At 45.9% G+C, this 12,500-nt stretch overlaps 1 protein-coding gene across 4 annotated transcripts in view; it reads left to right on the top strand.

Annotated features, from left to right (window-relative positions):
- The window catches only part of LOC118944435 (nuclear receptor ROR-alpha A), a 287,286-nt gene that overhangs the window by 87,095 nt on the left and 187,691 nt on the right, over positions 1 to 12,500 (top strand). The gene's annotated exons all lie outside the window — the stretch shown is intronic.

Raw genomic sequence — 12,500 nt, 5'->3', positions numbered from 1 at the left:
TGCATAGTCGAGCATCTTTTCGTGACAAAATATCGCGCTTAAAACGGGAACGTTTTTTATCCAAAAATGAAATAGCGCCCCTAGAGCTCTAAGAGGTTAAAGTGGGTCAGTGTTTTGACTAGCAGTAGATTGATGCTGAGACCTCTCCCATCCTTTACTGAAGACCAGTAGTTAAAGTGGGCCAGTGTTTTGACTAGCAGTAGATTGATGCTGAGACCTCTCCCATCCTTTACTGTAGACCAGTAGTTAAAGTGGGCCAGTGTTTTGACTAGCAGTAGATTGATGCTGAGACCTCTCCCATCCTTTACTGTAGACCAGTAGTTAAAGTGGACCAGTGTTTTGACTAGCAGTAGATTGATGCTGAGACCTCTCCCATCCTTTACTGTTGACCAGTAGTTAAAGTGGACCAGTGTTTTGACTAGCAGTAGATTGATGCTGAGACCTCTCCCATCCTTTACTGAAGACCAGTAGTTAAAGTGGACCAGTGTTTTGAATTGCAGTAGATTGGTGCTGAGACTTCTCCCATCCTTTACTGTAGACCAGTAGTTAAAGTGGACCAGTGTTTTGACTAGCAGTAGATTGATGCTGAGACCTCTCCCATCCTTTACTGTAGACCAGTAGTTAAAGTGGACCAGTGTTTTGACTAGCAGTAGATTGATGCTGAGACCTCTCCCATCCTTTACTGTAGACCAGTAGTTAAAGTGGACCAGTGTTTTGACTAGCAGTAGATTGATGCTGAGACCTCTCCCATCCTTTACTGTAGACCAGTAGTTAAAGTGGACCAGTGTTTTGACTAGCAGTAGATTGATGCTGAGACCTCTCCCATCCTTTACTGTAGACCAGTAGTTAAAGTGGACCAGTGTTTTGACTAGCAGTAGATTGATGCTGAGACCTCTCCCATCCTTTACTGAAGACCAGTAGTTAAAGTGGACCAGTGTTTTGACTAGCAGTAGATTGATGCTGAGACCAATCAATCAATCAATCAAATTTATTTTATATAGCCCTTCGTACATCAGCTGATATCTCAAAGTGCTGTACAGAAACCCAGCCTAAAACCCCAAACAGCAAGCAATGCAGGTGAAGAAGCACGGTGGCTAGGAAAAACTCCCTAGAAAGGCCAAAACCTAGGAAGAAACCTAGAGAGGAACCAGGCTATGTGGGGTGGCCAGTCCTCTTCTGGCTGTGCCGGGTGGAGATTATAACAAAACATGGTCAAGATGTTCAAATGTTCATAAATGACCAGCATGGTCGAATAATAATAAGGCAGAATAGTTGAAACTGGAGCAGCAGCACAGCCAGGTGGACTGGGGACAGCAAGGAGTCATCATGTCAGGTAGTCCTGGGGCATGGTCCTAGGGCTCAGGTCCTCCGAGAGAGAGAAAGAGAGAAGGAGAGAATTAGAGAACGCACACTTAGATTCACACAGGACACCGAATAGGACAGGAGAAGTACTCCAGATATAACAAACTGACCCTAGCCCCCCGACACATAAACTACTGCAGCATAAATACTGGAGGCTGAGACAGGAGGTGTCAGGAGACACTGTGGCCCACTCCGAGGACACCCCCGGACAGGGCCAAACAGGAAGGATATAACCCCACCCACTTTGCCAAAGCACAGCCCCCACACCACTAGAGGGATATCTTCAACCACCAACTTACCATCCTGAGACAAGGCTGAGTATAGCCCACAAAGACCTCCGCCACGGCACAACTTAAGGGGGGGGGGGGGGGGCGCCAACCCAGACAGGATGAGACATCTCCCATCCTTTACTGTAGACCAGTAGTTAAAGTGGACCAGTGTTTTGACTAGCAGTAGATTGATGCTGAGACCTCTCCCATCCTTTACTGTAGACCAGTAGTTAAAGTGGGTCAGTGTTTTGACTAGCAGTAGATTGATGCTGAGACCTCTCCCATCCTTTACTGTAGACCAGTAGTTAAAGTGGACCAGTGTTTTGACTAGCAGTAGATTGATGCGGAGACCTCTCCCATCCTTTACTGTAGACCAGTAGTTAAAGTGGACCAGTGTTTTGACTAGCAGTAGATTGATGCTGAGGCCTCTCCCATCCTTTACTGTAGACCAGTAGTTAAAGTGGGCCAGTGTTTTGACTAGCAGTAGATTGATGCTGAGGCCTCTCCCATCCTTTACTGTAGACCAGTAGTTAAAGTGGACCAGTGTTTTGACTAGCAGTAGATTGATGCTGAGACCTCTCCCATCCTTTACTGTAGACCAGTAGTTAAAGTGGACCAGTGTTTTGACTAGCAGTAGATTGATGCTGAGACCTCTCCCATCCTTTACTGTAGACCAGTAGTTAAAGTGGGTCAGTGTTTTGACTAGCAGTAGATTGATGCTGAGACCTCTCCCATCCTTTACTGTAGACCAGTAGTTAAAGTGGACCAGTGTTTTGACTAGCAGTAGATTGACGCTGAGACCTCTCCCATCCTTTCCTGTAGACCAGTAGTTAAAGTGGACCAGTGTTTTGACTAGCAGTAGATTGATGCTGAGGCCTCTCCCATCCTTTACTGTAGACCAGTAGTTAAAGTGGGCCAGTGTTTTGACTAGCAGTAGATTGATGCTGAGACTTCTCCCATCCTTTCCTGTAGACCAGTAGTTAAAGTGGACCAGTGTTTTGACTAGCAGTAGATTGATGCTGAGACCTCTCCCATCCTTTACTGTAGACCAGTAGTTAAAGTGGACCAGTGTTTTGACTAGCAGTAGATTGATGCTGAGGCCTCTCCCATCCTTTACTGTAGACCAGTAGTTAAAGTGGACCAGTGTTTTGACTAGCAGTAGATTGATGCTGAGACCTCTCCCATCCTTTACTGTAGACCAGTAGTTAAAGTGGACCAGTGTTTTGACTAGCAGTAGATTGATGCTGAGACCTCTCCCATCCTTTACTGTAGACCAGTAGTTAAAGTGGACCAGTGTTTTGACTAGCAGTAGATTGATGCTGAGACTTCTCCCATCCTTTACTGTAGACCGGTAGTTAAAGTGGACCAGTGTTTTGACTAGCAGTAGATTGACGCTGAGACCTCTCCCATCCTTTACTGTAGACCAGTAGTTAAAGTGGGTCAGTGTTTTGACTAGCAGTAGATTGATGCTGAGACCTCTCCCATCCTTTACTGTAGACCAGTAGTTAAAGTGGGTCAGTGTTTTGACTAGCAGTAGATTGATGCTGAGACTTCTCCCATCCTTTACTGTAGACCAGTAGTTAAAGTGGACCAGTGTTTTGACTAGCAGTAGATTGATGCTGAGACCTCTCCCATCCTTTACTGTAGACCAGTAGTTAACCTTTCTGATCTCCCCATCCCGGATCCGGGTTCGTGAATACAGACTCAAGCTCATTACCATAACGCAACGTTAACTATTCATGAAAATCGCAAATGAAATGAAATAAATATGCTAGCTCTCAAGCTTAGCCTTTTGTTAACAACACTGTCATCTCAGATTTTCAAAATATGCTTCTCAACCATTGCAAAACAAGCATTTGTGTAACAGTATTGATGGCTAACGTAGCATTTAGCATTAGCATTCAGCTGGCAACATTTACACAAAAAAACAGAAAAGCATTCAAAAAAATCATTTACCTTTGAAGAACTTCAGATGTTTTCAATGAGGAGACTCTCAGATAGCAAATGTTCAGTTTTTCCTGAAAGATTATTTGTTTAGGACAAATCGCTCCGTTTTCTGCGTCACGTTTAGCTATGAAAAAACCCCTGTATCCAGGATTGTGTAAATCTATCAGCAAGCTCATTAGCATAACACAACGTTAACTATTTATGAAAATCGCAAATGAAATGAAATAAATATGCCATCTCTCAAGCTTAGCCTTTTGTAAACAACACTGTCATCTCAGATTTTCAAAATATGCTTCTCAACCATAGGAAAACAATCATTTGTGTAAAAGTAGCTAGCTAGAGTTAGCATTTCGCGTTAGCATTTAGCGTTAGCATTAGCGTTAGCATCCAGCACGCAACATTAACAAAAACATAAAAGCCTTCAAATAAAATCATTTACCTTTGAAGAACTTCTGATGTTTTCAATGAGGATACTCTCAGTTAGATAGCAGATGCTCAGTTTTTCCAAAAAGATTCCTTGTGTATTAGAAATAGCTCCGTTTTATACATCACATTTGGCTACCAAAAAAAATCCATAAATTCAGTCCTCAAAACGCAAACTTTTTTCCAAATTAACTCCATAATATCGACTGAAAACATGGCAAACGTTGTTTAGAATCAATCCTCAAGGTGTTTTTCACATATCTCTTCATTGATACATCGTTCTTGGAAACATGCTTTCTCTCCTGAATCCCAGGAGAAAATGCCTGCACCTGAAGATTACGCACAAATTTAGACAAAGGACACCGGGCGGACCTCTGGAAAATGTAGTCTCTTATGGCCAATCTTCCAATGATATGCCTACAAATACGTCACAATGCTGCTAAGACCTTGGGCGAACGACAGAAAGTGTAGGCTCATTCCTTGCGCAATCACAGCCATATAAGGAGAGAATGGAAAACAGAGCTTCAGAAATTCTGCTAATTCCTGGGTGATGCATCATCTTGGTTTCGCCTGTAGAATGAGTTCTGGGGCACTTACAGACAAAATCTTTGCAGATTCTGAAACTTCAGTGTTTTCTTTCCAAAACTGTCAATAATATGCATAGTCGAGCATCTTTTCGTGACAAAATATCGCGCTTAAAACGGGAACGTTTTTTATCCAAAAATGAAATAGCGCCCCTAGAGCTCTAAGAGGTTAAAGTGGGTCAGTGTTTTGACTAGCAGTAGATTGATGCTGAGACCTCTCCCATCCTTTACTGAAGACCAGTAGTTAAAGTGGGCCAGTGTTTTGACTAGCAGTAGATTGATGCTGAGACCTCTCCCATCCTTTACTGTAGACCAGTAGTTAAAGTGGGCCAGTGTTTTGACTAGCAGTAGATTGATGCTGAGACCTCTCCCATCCTTTACTGTAGACCAGTAGTTAAAGTGGACCAGTGTTTTGACTAGCAGTAGATTGATGCTGAGACCTCTCCCATCCTTTACTGTTGACCAGTAGTTAAAGTGGACCAGTGTTTTGACTAGCAGTAGATTGATGCTGAGACCTCTCCCATCCTTTACTGAAGACCAGTAGTTAAAGTGGACCAGTGTTTTGAATTGCAGTAGATTGGTGCTGAGACTTCTCCCATCCTTTACTGTAGACCAGTAGTTAAAGTGGACCAGTGTTTTGACTAGCAGTAGATTGATGCTGAGACCTCTCCCATCCTTTACTGTAGACCAGTAGTTAAAGTGGACCAGTGTTTTGACTAGCAGTAGATTGATGCTGAGACCTCTCCCATCCTTTACTGTAGACCAGTAGTTAAAGTGGACCAGTGTTTTGACTAGCAGTAGATTGATGCTGAGACCTCTCCCATCCTTTACTGTAGACCAGTAGTTAAAGTGGACCAGTGTTTTGACTAGCAGTAGATTGATGCTGAGACCTCTCCCATCCTTTACTGTAGACCAGTAGTTAAAGTGGACCAGTGTTTTGACTAGCAGTAGATTGATGCTGAGACCTCTCCCATCCTTTACTGAAGACCAGTAGTTAAAGTGGACCAGTGTTTTGACTAGCAGTAGATTGATGCTGAGACCAATCAATCAATCAATCAAATTTATTTTATATAGCCCTTCGTACATCAGCTGATATCTCAAAGTGCTGTACAGAAACCCAGCCTAAAACCCCAAACAGCAAGCAATGCAGGTGAAGAAGCACGGTGGCTAGGAAAAACTCCCTAGAAAGGCCAAAACCTAGGAAGAAACCTAGAGAGGAACCAGGCTATGTGGGGTGGCCAGTCCTCTTCTGGCTGTGCCGGGTGGAGATTATAACAAAACATGGTCAAGATGTTCAAATGTTCATAAATGACCAGCATGGTCGAATAATAATAAGGCAGAATAGTTGAAACTGGAGCAGCAGCACAGCCAGGTGGACTGGGGACAGCAAGGAGTCATCATGTCAGGTAGTCCTGGGGCATGGTCCTAGGGCTCAGGTCCTCCGAGAGAGAGAAAGAGAGAAGGAGAGAATTAGAGAACGCACACTTAGATTCACACAGGACACCGAATAGGACAGGAGAAGTACTCCAGATATAACAAACTGACCCTAGCCCCCCGACACATAAACTACTGCAGCATAAATACTGGAGGCTGAGACAGGAGGTGTCAGGAGACACTGTGGCCCACTCCGAGGACACCCCCGGACAGGGCCAAACAGGAAGGATATAACCCCACCCACTTTGCCAAAGCACAGCCCCCACACCACTAGAGGGATATCTTCAACCACCAACTTACCATCCTGAGACAAGGCTGAGTATAGCCCACAAAGACCTCCGCCACGGCACAACTTAAGGGGGGGGGGGGGGGGGCGCCAACCCAGACAGGATGAGACATCTCCCATCCTTTACTGTAGACCAGTAGTTAAAGTGGACCAGTGTTTTGACTAGCAGTAGATTGATGCTGAGACCTCTCCCATCCTTTACTGTAGACCAGTAGTTAAAGTGGACCAGTGTTTTGACTAGCAGTAGATTGATGCTGAGACTTCTCCCATCCTTTACTGTAGACCAGTAGTAAAAGTGGACCAGTGTTTTGACTAGCAGTAGATTGATGCTGAGACCTCTCCCATCCTTTACTGTAGACCAGTAGTTAAAGTGGACCAGTGTTTTGACTAGCAGTAGATTGATGCTGAGACCTCTCCCATCCTTTACTGAAGACCAGTAGTTAAAGTGGACCAGTGTTTTGACTAGCAGTAGATTGATGCTGAGACTTCTCCCATCCTTTACTGTAGACCGGTAGTTAAAGTGGACCAGTGTTTTGACTAGCAGTAGATTGATGCTGAGACCTCTCCCATCCTTTACTGTAGACCAGTAGTTAAAGTGGGTCAGTGTTTTGACTAGCAGTAGATTGACGCTGAGACCGCTCCCATCCTTTACTGTAGACCAGTAGTTAAAGTGGACCAGTGTTTTGACTAGCAGTAGATTGATGCTGAGGCCTCTCCCATCCTTTACTGTAGACCAGTAGTTAAAGTGGACCAGTGTTTTGACTAGCAGTAGATTGACGCTGAGACCTCTCCCATCCTTTACTGTAGACCAGTAGTTAAAGTGGACCAGTGTTTTGACTAGCGGTAGATTGATGCTGAGACCTCTCCCATCCTTTACTGTAGACCAGTAGTTAAAGTGGGCCAGTGTTTTGACTAGCAGTAGATTGATGCTGAGACCTCTCCCATCCTTTACTGTAGACCAGTAGTTAAAGTGGACCAGTGTTTTGACTAGCAGTAGATTGATGCTGAGACCGCTCCCATCCTTTACTGTAGACCAGTAGTTAAAGTGGACCAGTGTTTTGACTAGCAGTAGATTGATGCTGAGACTTCTCCCATCCTTTACTGTTGACCAGTAGTTAAAGTGGACCAGTGTTTTGACTAGCAGTAGATTGATGCTGAGACCTCTCCCATCCTTTACTGAAGACCAGTAGTTAAAGTGGGTCAGTGTTTTGACTAGCAGTAGATTGATGCTGAGACCTCTCCCATCCTTTACTGTAGACCAGTAGTTAAAGTGGACCTGTGTTTTGACTAGCAGTAGATTGATGCTGAGACCGCTCCCATCCTTTACTGTAGACCAGTAGTTAAAGTGGGTCAGTGTTTTGACTAGCAGTAGATTGATGCTGAGACCTCTCCCATCCTTTACTGTAGACCAGTAGTTAAAGTGGGCCAGTGTTTTGACTAGCAGTAGATTGATGCTGAGACCTCTCCCATCCTTTACTGCAGACCAGTAGTTAAAGTGGACTAGTGTTTTGACTAGCAGTAGATTGATGCTGAGACCTCTCCCATCCTTTCCTGTAGACCAGTAGTTAAAGTGGACTAGTGTTTTGACTAGCAGTAGATTGATGCTGAGACCTCTCCCATCCTTTACTGTAGACCAATACTTGTCTGTGGTGTTCTTAGACTCAGGTCTTTGACTTTCTTCTTCCAATAACTTTGTTTAAGGAGGAGGAGACTTACCCTTGAAAGCTTTAGTGACTGCAGCTTCTACAGCTGCACCAGCGAGAGCGTCCTGACCGGTTGCATCACTGCCTGGTACGGCAATTGCTCGGCCTCCAGACCGCAAAGCACCACAGAGGGTAGTGCGTACGGCCCAGTACGTCACTGGGGCTAAGCTGCCTGCCACCCAGGACCTCTACACCAGGCGGTGTCCGAGGAAGGCCCTAGAAATGATCAAAGACCCCAGTCATAGACTGTTCTCTCTACTACCACATGGCAAGCGGTACCGGAGTGTCGAGTCTAGGAAAAAAAGCGCACGTGACAAATAAACTTTGATTTGATTTGACTGCTCTGATGTCTCAGAGACTGCTCTGCGACCTCTGTTGTCTGCGAGCTCTGCTCTGCGACCTATGTTGTCTGTGAGCTCTGCTCTGCGACCTCTGTTGTCTGTGAGCTCTGCTCTGCGACCTCTATTAAATAGACTGATTCATTGATTTGGGTTTGTATGTTTACTCAACTCTGTGCTTCAGATTTAATCGTAAGGGAATGATAACAAAATGTATACTTGGTGCCTGTGTAGCCTAATCGTAGGGCCCAGAGGTTTTCTTTGTCAGGTGACGTGGTCAGGAATAAACTCCTGGTCCTACAGTACTATGCAGTGTGTGTACTAGAATAGGACACTATTATCAGAAGTGTGGATTGTCGACGATTGGCTGAAATATTTTTTGAGACCTTGAGAATGTCTCCACTTTTCTCCGTGAATGTATTTCTCCACGGGGACCGGGGTCTTGGCAATATGAGATTCATTTGCAGGGTTTTTTTTAGAGAGAGAGGTGAAAGCTGAGGTTATAAAAGGAGACAACACTATTATTGAAGGGAAATTTAATGATGAAATGTCAGCAAGCCCATATTGTATCACATTTCTGCATTGAATTAGGTGGATGACATAGAGCACTGTAGAAACTATAATTACTCTATATTAATGTTTTAAAATAACATTTCAACCTCCACTTCTGAGTTAACATATACAATAATAACATTTACATTAAATTTTATTTTATATAACAGGTTCGTTTAAAAAATAAAATAAACCTAGAACATCTCATGATAAGCTTTATAATGTCAGATATTGGCATTTAAAAATGGCCTGTAAATGCCAGCTTCCTCCTCATCCAAAGCACAGAGTGGTGGGTCTGGGAGATAACAGAGAGCAGACCAGGGCTGAAGAGGACAGTAATTAGACAGGGAGGAGACCAGACTGGTAACAGACCAGACTGGTAACAGATCAGACTGGTAACAGACCAGACTGGTAACAGACCAGACTGGTAACAGACCAGGGCTGAAGAGGACAGTAATTAGACAGGGAGGAGACCAGACTGGTACCAGACCAGGGCTGAAGAGGACTGTAATTAGACAGGGAGGAGACCAGACTGGTAACAGACCAGACTGGTAACAGACCAGGGCTGAAGAGGACAGTCATTAGACAGGGAGGAGACCAGACTGGTAACAGACCAGACTGGTAACAGACCAGACTGGTAACAGACCAGACTGGTAAGAGACCAGGGCTGTAGAGGAAAGTATTAGTCAGGGAGGAGACCAGACTGGTAACAGACCAGACTGGTAACAGACCAGGGCTGTAGAGGACAGTTTTAGACAGGGAGGAGACCAGACTGGTAACAGACCAGACTGGTAACTGACCAGACTGGTAACAGACCAGACTGGTAACAGACCAGGGCTGTAGAGGACAGTAATTAGACAGGGAGGAGACCAGACTGGTAACAGACCAGACTGGTAACAGACCAGACTGGTAACAGACCAGGGCTGTAGAGGACAGTAATAGTCAGGGAGGAGACCAGACTGGTAACAGACCAGACTGGTAACAGACCAGGGCTGTAGAGGACAGTTTTAGACAGGGAGGAGACCAGACTGGTAACAGACCAGACTGGTAACAGACCAGACTGGTAACAGACCAGGGCTGTAGAGGACAGTAATTAGACAGGGAGGAGACCAGACTGGTAACAGACCAGGGCTGTAGAGGACAGTAATTAGACAGGGAGGAGACCAGACTGGTAACAGACCAGACTGGTAACAGACCAGACTGGTAACAGACCAGGGCTGAAGAGGACAGTAATTAGACAGGGAGGAGACCAGACTGGTATCAGACCAGGGCTGAAGAGGACTGTAATTAGACAGGGAGGAGACCAGACTGGTAACAGACCAGACTGGTAACAGACCAGGGCTGAAGAGGACAGTAATTAGACAGGGAGGAGACCAAACTGGTAACATACCAGATTGGTAACAGACCAGGGCTGAAGAGGACAGTAATTAGACCAGACTGGTAACAGACCAGACTGGTAACAGACCAGACTGGTAACAGACCAGACTGGTAACAGACCAGGGCTAAAGAGGACAGTAATTAGACAGGGAGGAGACCAGACTGGTATCAGACCAGGGCTGAAGAGGACTGTAATTAGACAGGGAGGAGACCAGACTGATAACAGACCAGACTGGTAACAGACCAGGGCTGAAGAGGACTGTAATTAGACAGGGAGGAGACCAGACTGGTAACAGACCAGACTGGTAACAGACCAGGGCTGAAGAGGACAGTAATTAGACAGGGAGGAGACCAGACTGGTAACAGACCAGACTGGTAACAGACCAGGGCTGTAGAGGACAGTAATTAGACAGGGAGGAGACCAGACTGGTATCAGACCAGGGCTGAAGAGGACTGTCCTCTCTCACTAGGATTTAGGCTGTGGAGAGAGACTGAGGTATCTGACTGTAGGATTTAGGATGTGGAGAGAGACTCAGGGATCTGACAAGGTGGCAAGAGTGTTGGTCTCTTCTGTTCCACACCTTTCAGATTACACCTCACCTCTCCTGTCTGACAGTCCTTGGTGGTGGAGGACTGGATGGAGTGTAGAAGAGAGGAAGAGGAGGGGAGTAGAGTAGGAGGAGGAGGGGTGGACGGAGTGCAAGATCACACTCTAGAGTTCCTCCTGTCCCACACTGAGAGAGAGAGAGAGAGGGAGAAGGGAGGAGAGGAAGAGAGAGGGAGAAAGGAGGGATGTCAGAGTGAGATATAGCCTCTTCATTGGCCTTCTTCTCATCTCCTACTGCAGCAATGCCACCTTCATAGACTAGCTAGCACACAGGTGGTGGTATAGACTAGCTAGCACACAGGTGGTGGTATAGACTAGCTAGCACACAGGTGGTGGTATAGACTAGCTAGCACACAGGTGGTGGTATAGACTAGCTAGCACACAGGTGGTGGTATAGACTAGCTAGCACACAGGTGGTGGTATAGACTAGCTAGCACACAGGTGGTGGTATAGACTAGCTAGCACACAGGTGGTGGTATAGACTAGCTAGCACACAGGAGGTGGTATAGACTAGCTAGCACACAGGTGGTGGTATAGACTAGCTAGCACATAGGTGGGGGCATAGACTAGCTAGCACACAGGTGGTGGTATAGACTAGCTAGCACACAGGTGGTGGTATAGATTAGCTAGCACACAGGTGGTGGTATAGATTAGCTAGCACACAGGTGGTGGTATAGATTAGCTAGCACACAGGTGGTGGTATAGACTAGCTAGCACACAGGTGGTGGAATAGACTAGCTAGCACACAGGTGGTGGTATAGACTAGCTAGCACACAGGTGGTGGTATAGACTAGCTAGCACACAGGTGGTGGTATAGACTAGCTAGCACACAGGTGGTGGTATAGACTAGCTAGCACACAGGTGGTGGTATAGACTAGCTAGCACACAGGTGGTGGTATAGACTAGCTAGCACACAGGAGGTGGTATAGACTAGCTAGCACACAGGTGGTGGTATAGACTAGCTAGCACATAGGTGGGGGCATAGACTAGCTAGCACACAGGTGGTGGTATAGACTAGCTAGCACACAGGTGGTGGTATAGATTAGCTAGCACACAGGTGGTGGTATAGATTAGCTAGCACACAGTTGGTGGTATAGATTAGCTAGCACACAGGTGGTGGTATAGACTAGCTAGTGAGGTGGTAGAGGTGGTAGAGGAGGTGGTCGTGTAGGTGGTGTTAGTGGAGGTGGTAGTAGTGGAGGTGGTAGTAGTGGAGGTGGTAGTAGTGGAGGTGGTAGTAGTGGAGGTGGTAGTAGTGGAGGTGGTAGTCATGGAGGTGGTAGTAGTGGAGGTGGTAGTAGTGGAGGTGGTAGTGGAGGTGGTAGTAGTGGAGGTGGTAGTAGTGGAGGTGGTAGTAGTGGAGGTGATGGTCGCGTAGGTGGTGTTAGTGGAGGTGGTAGTAGTGGAGGTTGTAGTAGTGGAGGTGGTGGTAGTGGAGGTGGTAGTATTGGAGGTGGTGGTAGTGGAGGTGGTGGTAGTGGAGGTGGTGGTCGTGTAGGTGGTAGTAGTGGAGGTGGTAGTAGTGGAGGTGGTAGTAGTGGAGGTGGTAGTAGTGGAGGTGGTGGTAGTGGAGGTGGTAGTAGTGGAGGTGGTAGTAGTGGAGGTGGTGGTAGTGGAG

The sequence above is a fragment of the Oncorhynchus mykiss genome, chromosome 26 (assembly GCF_057628025.1).
Source record: "Oncorhynchus mykiss isolate SJ-2025 chromosome 26, ASM5762802v1, whole genome shotgun sequence".
Taxonomy (NCBI): Eukaryota; Metazoa; Chordata; class Actinopteri; order Salmoniformes; family Salmonidae; genus Oncorhynchus; species Oncorhynchus mykiss.
This window is presented reverse-complemented; position numbering and strand designations above follow the sequence as displayed.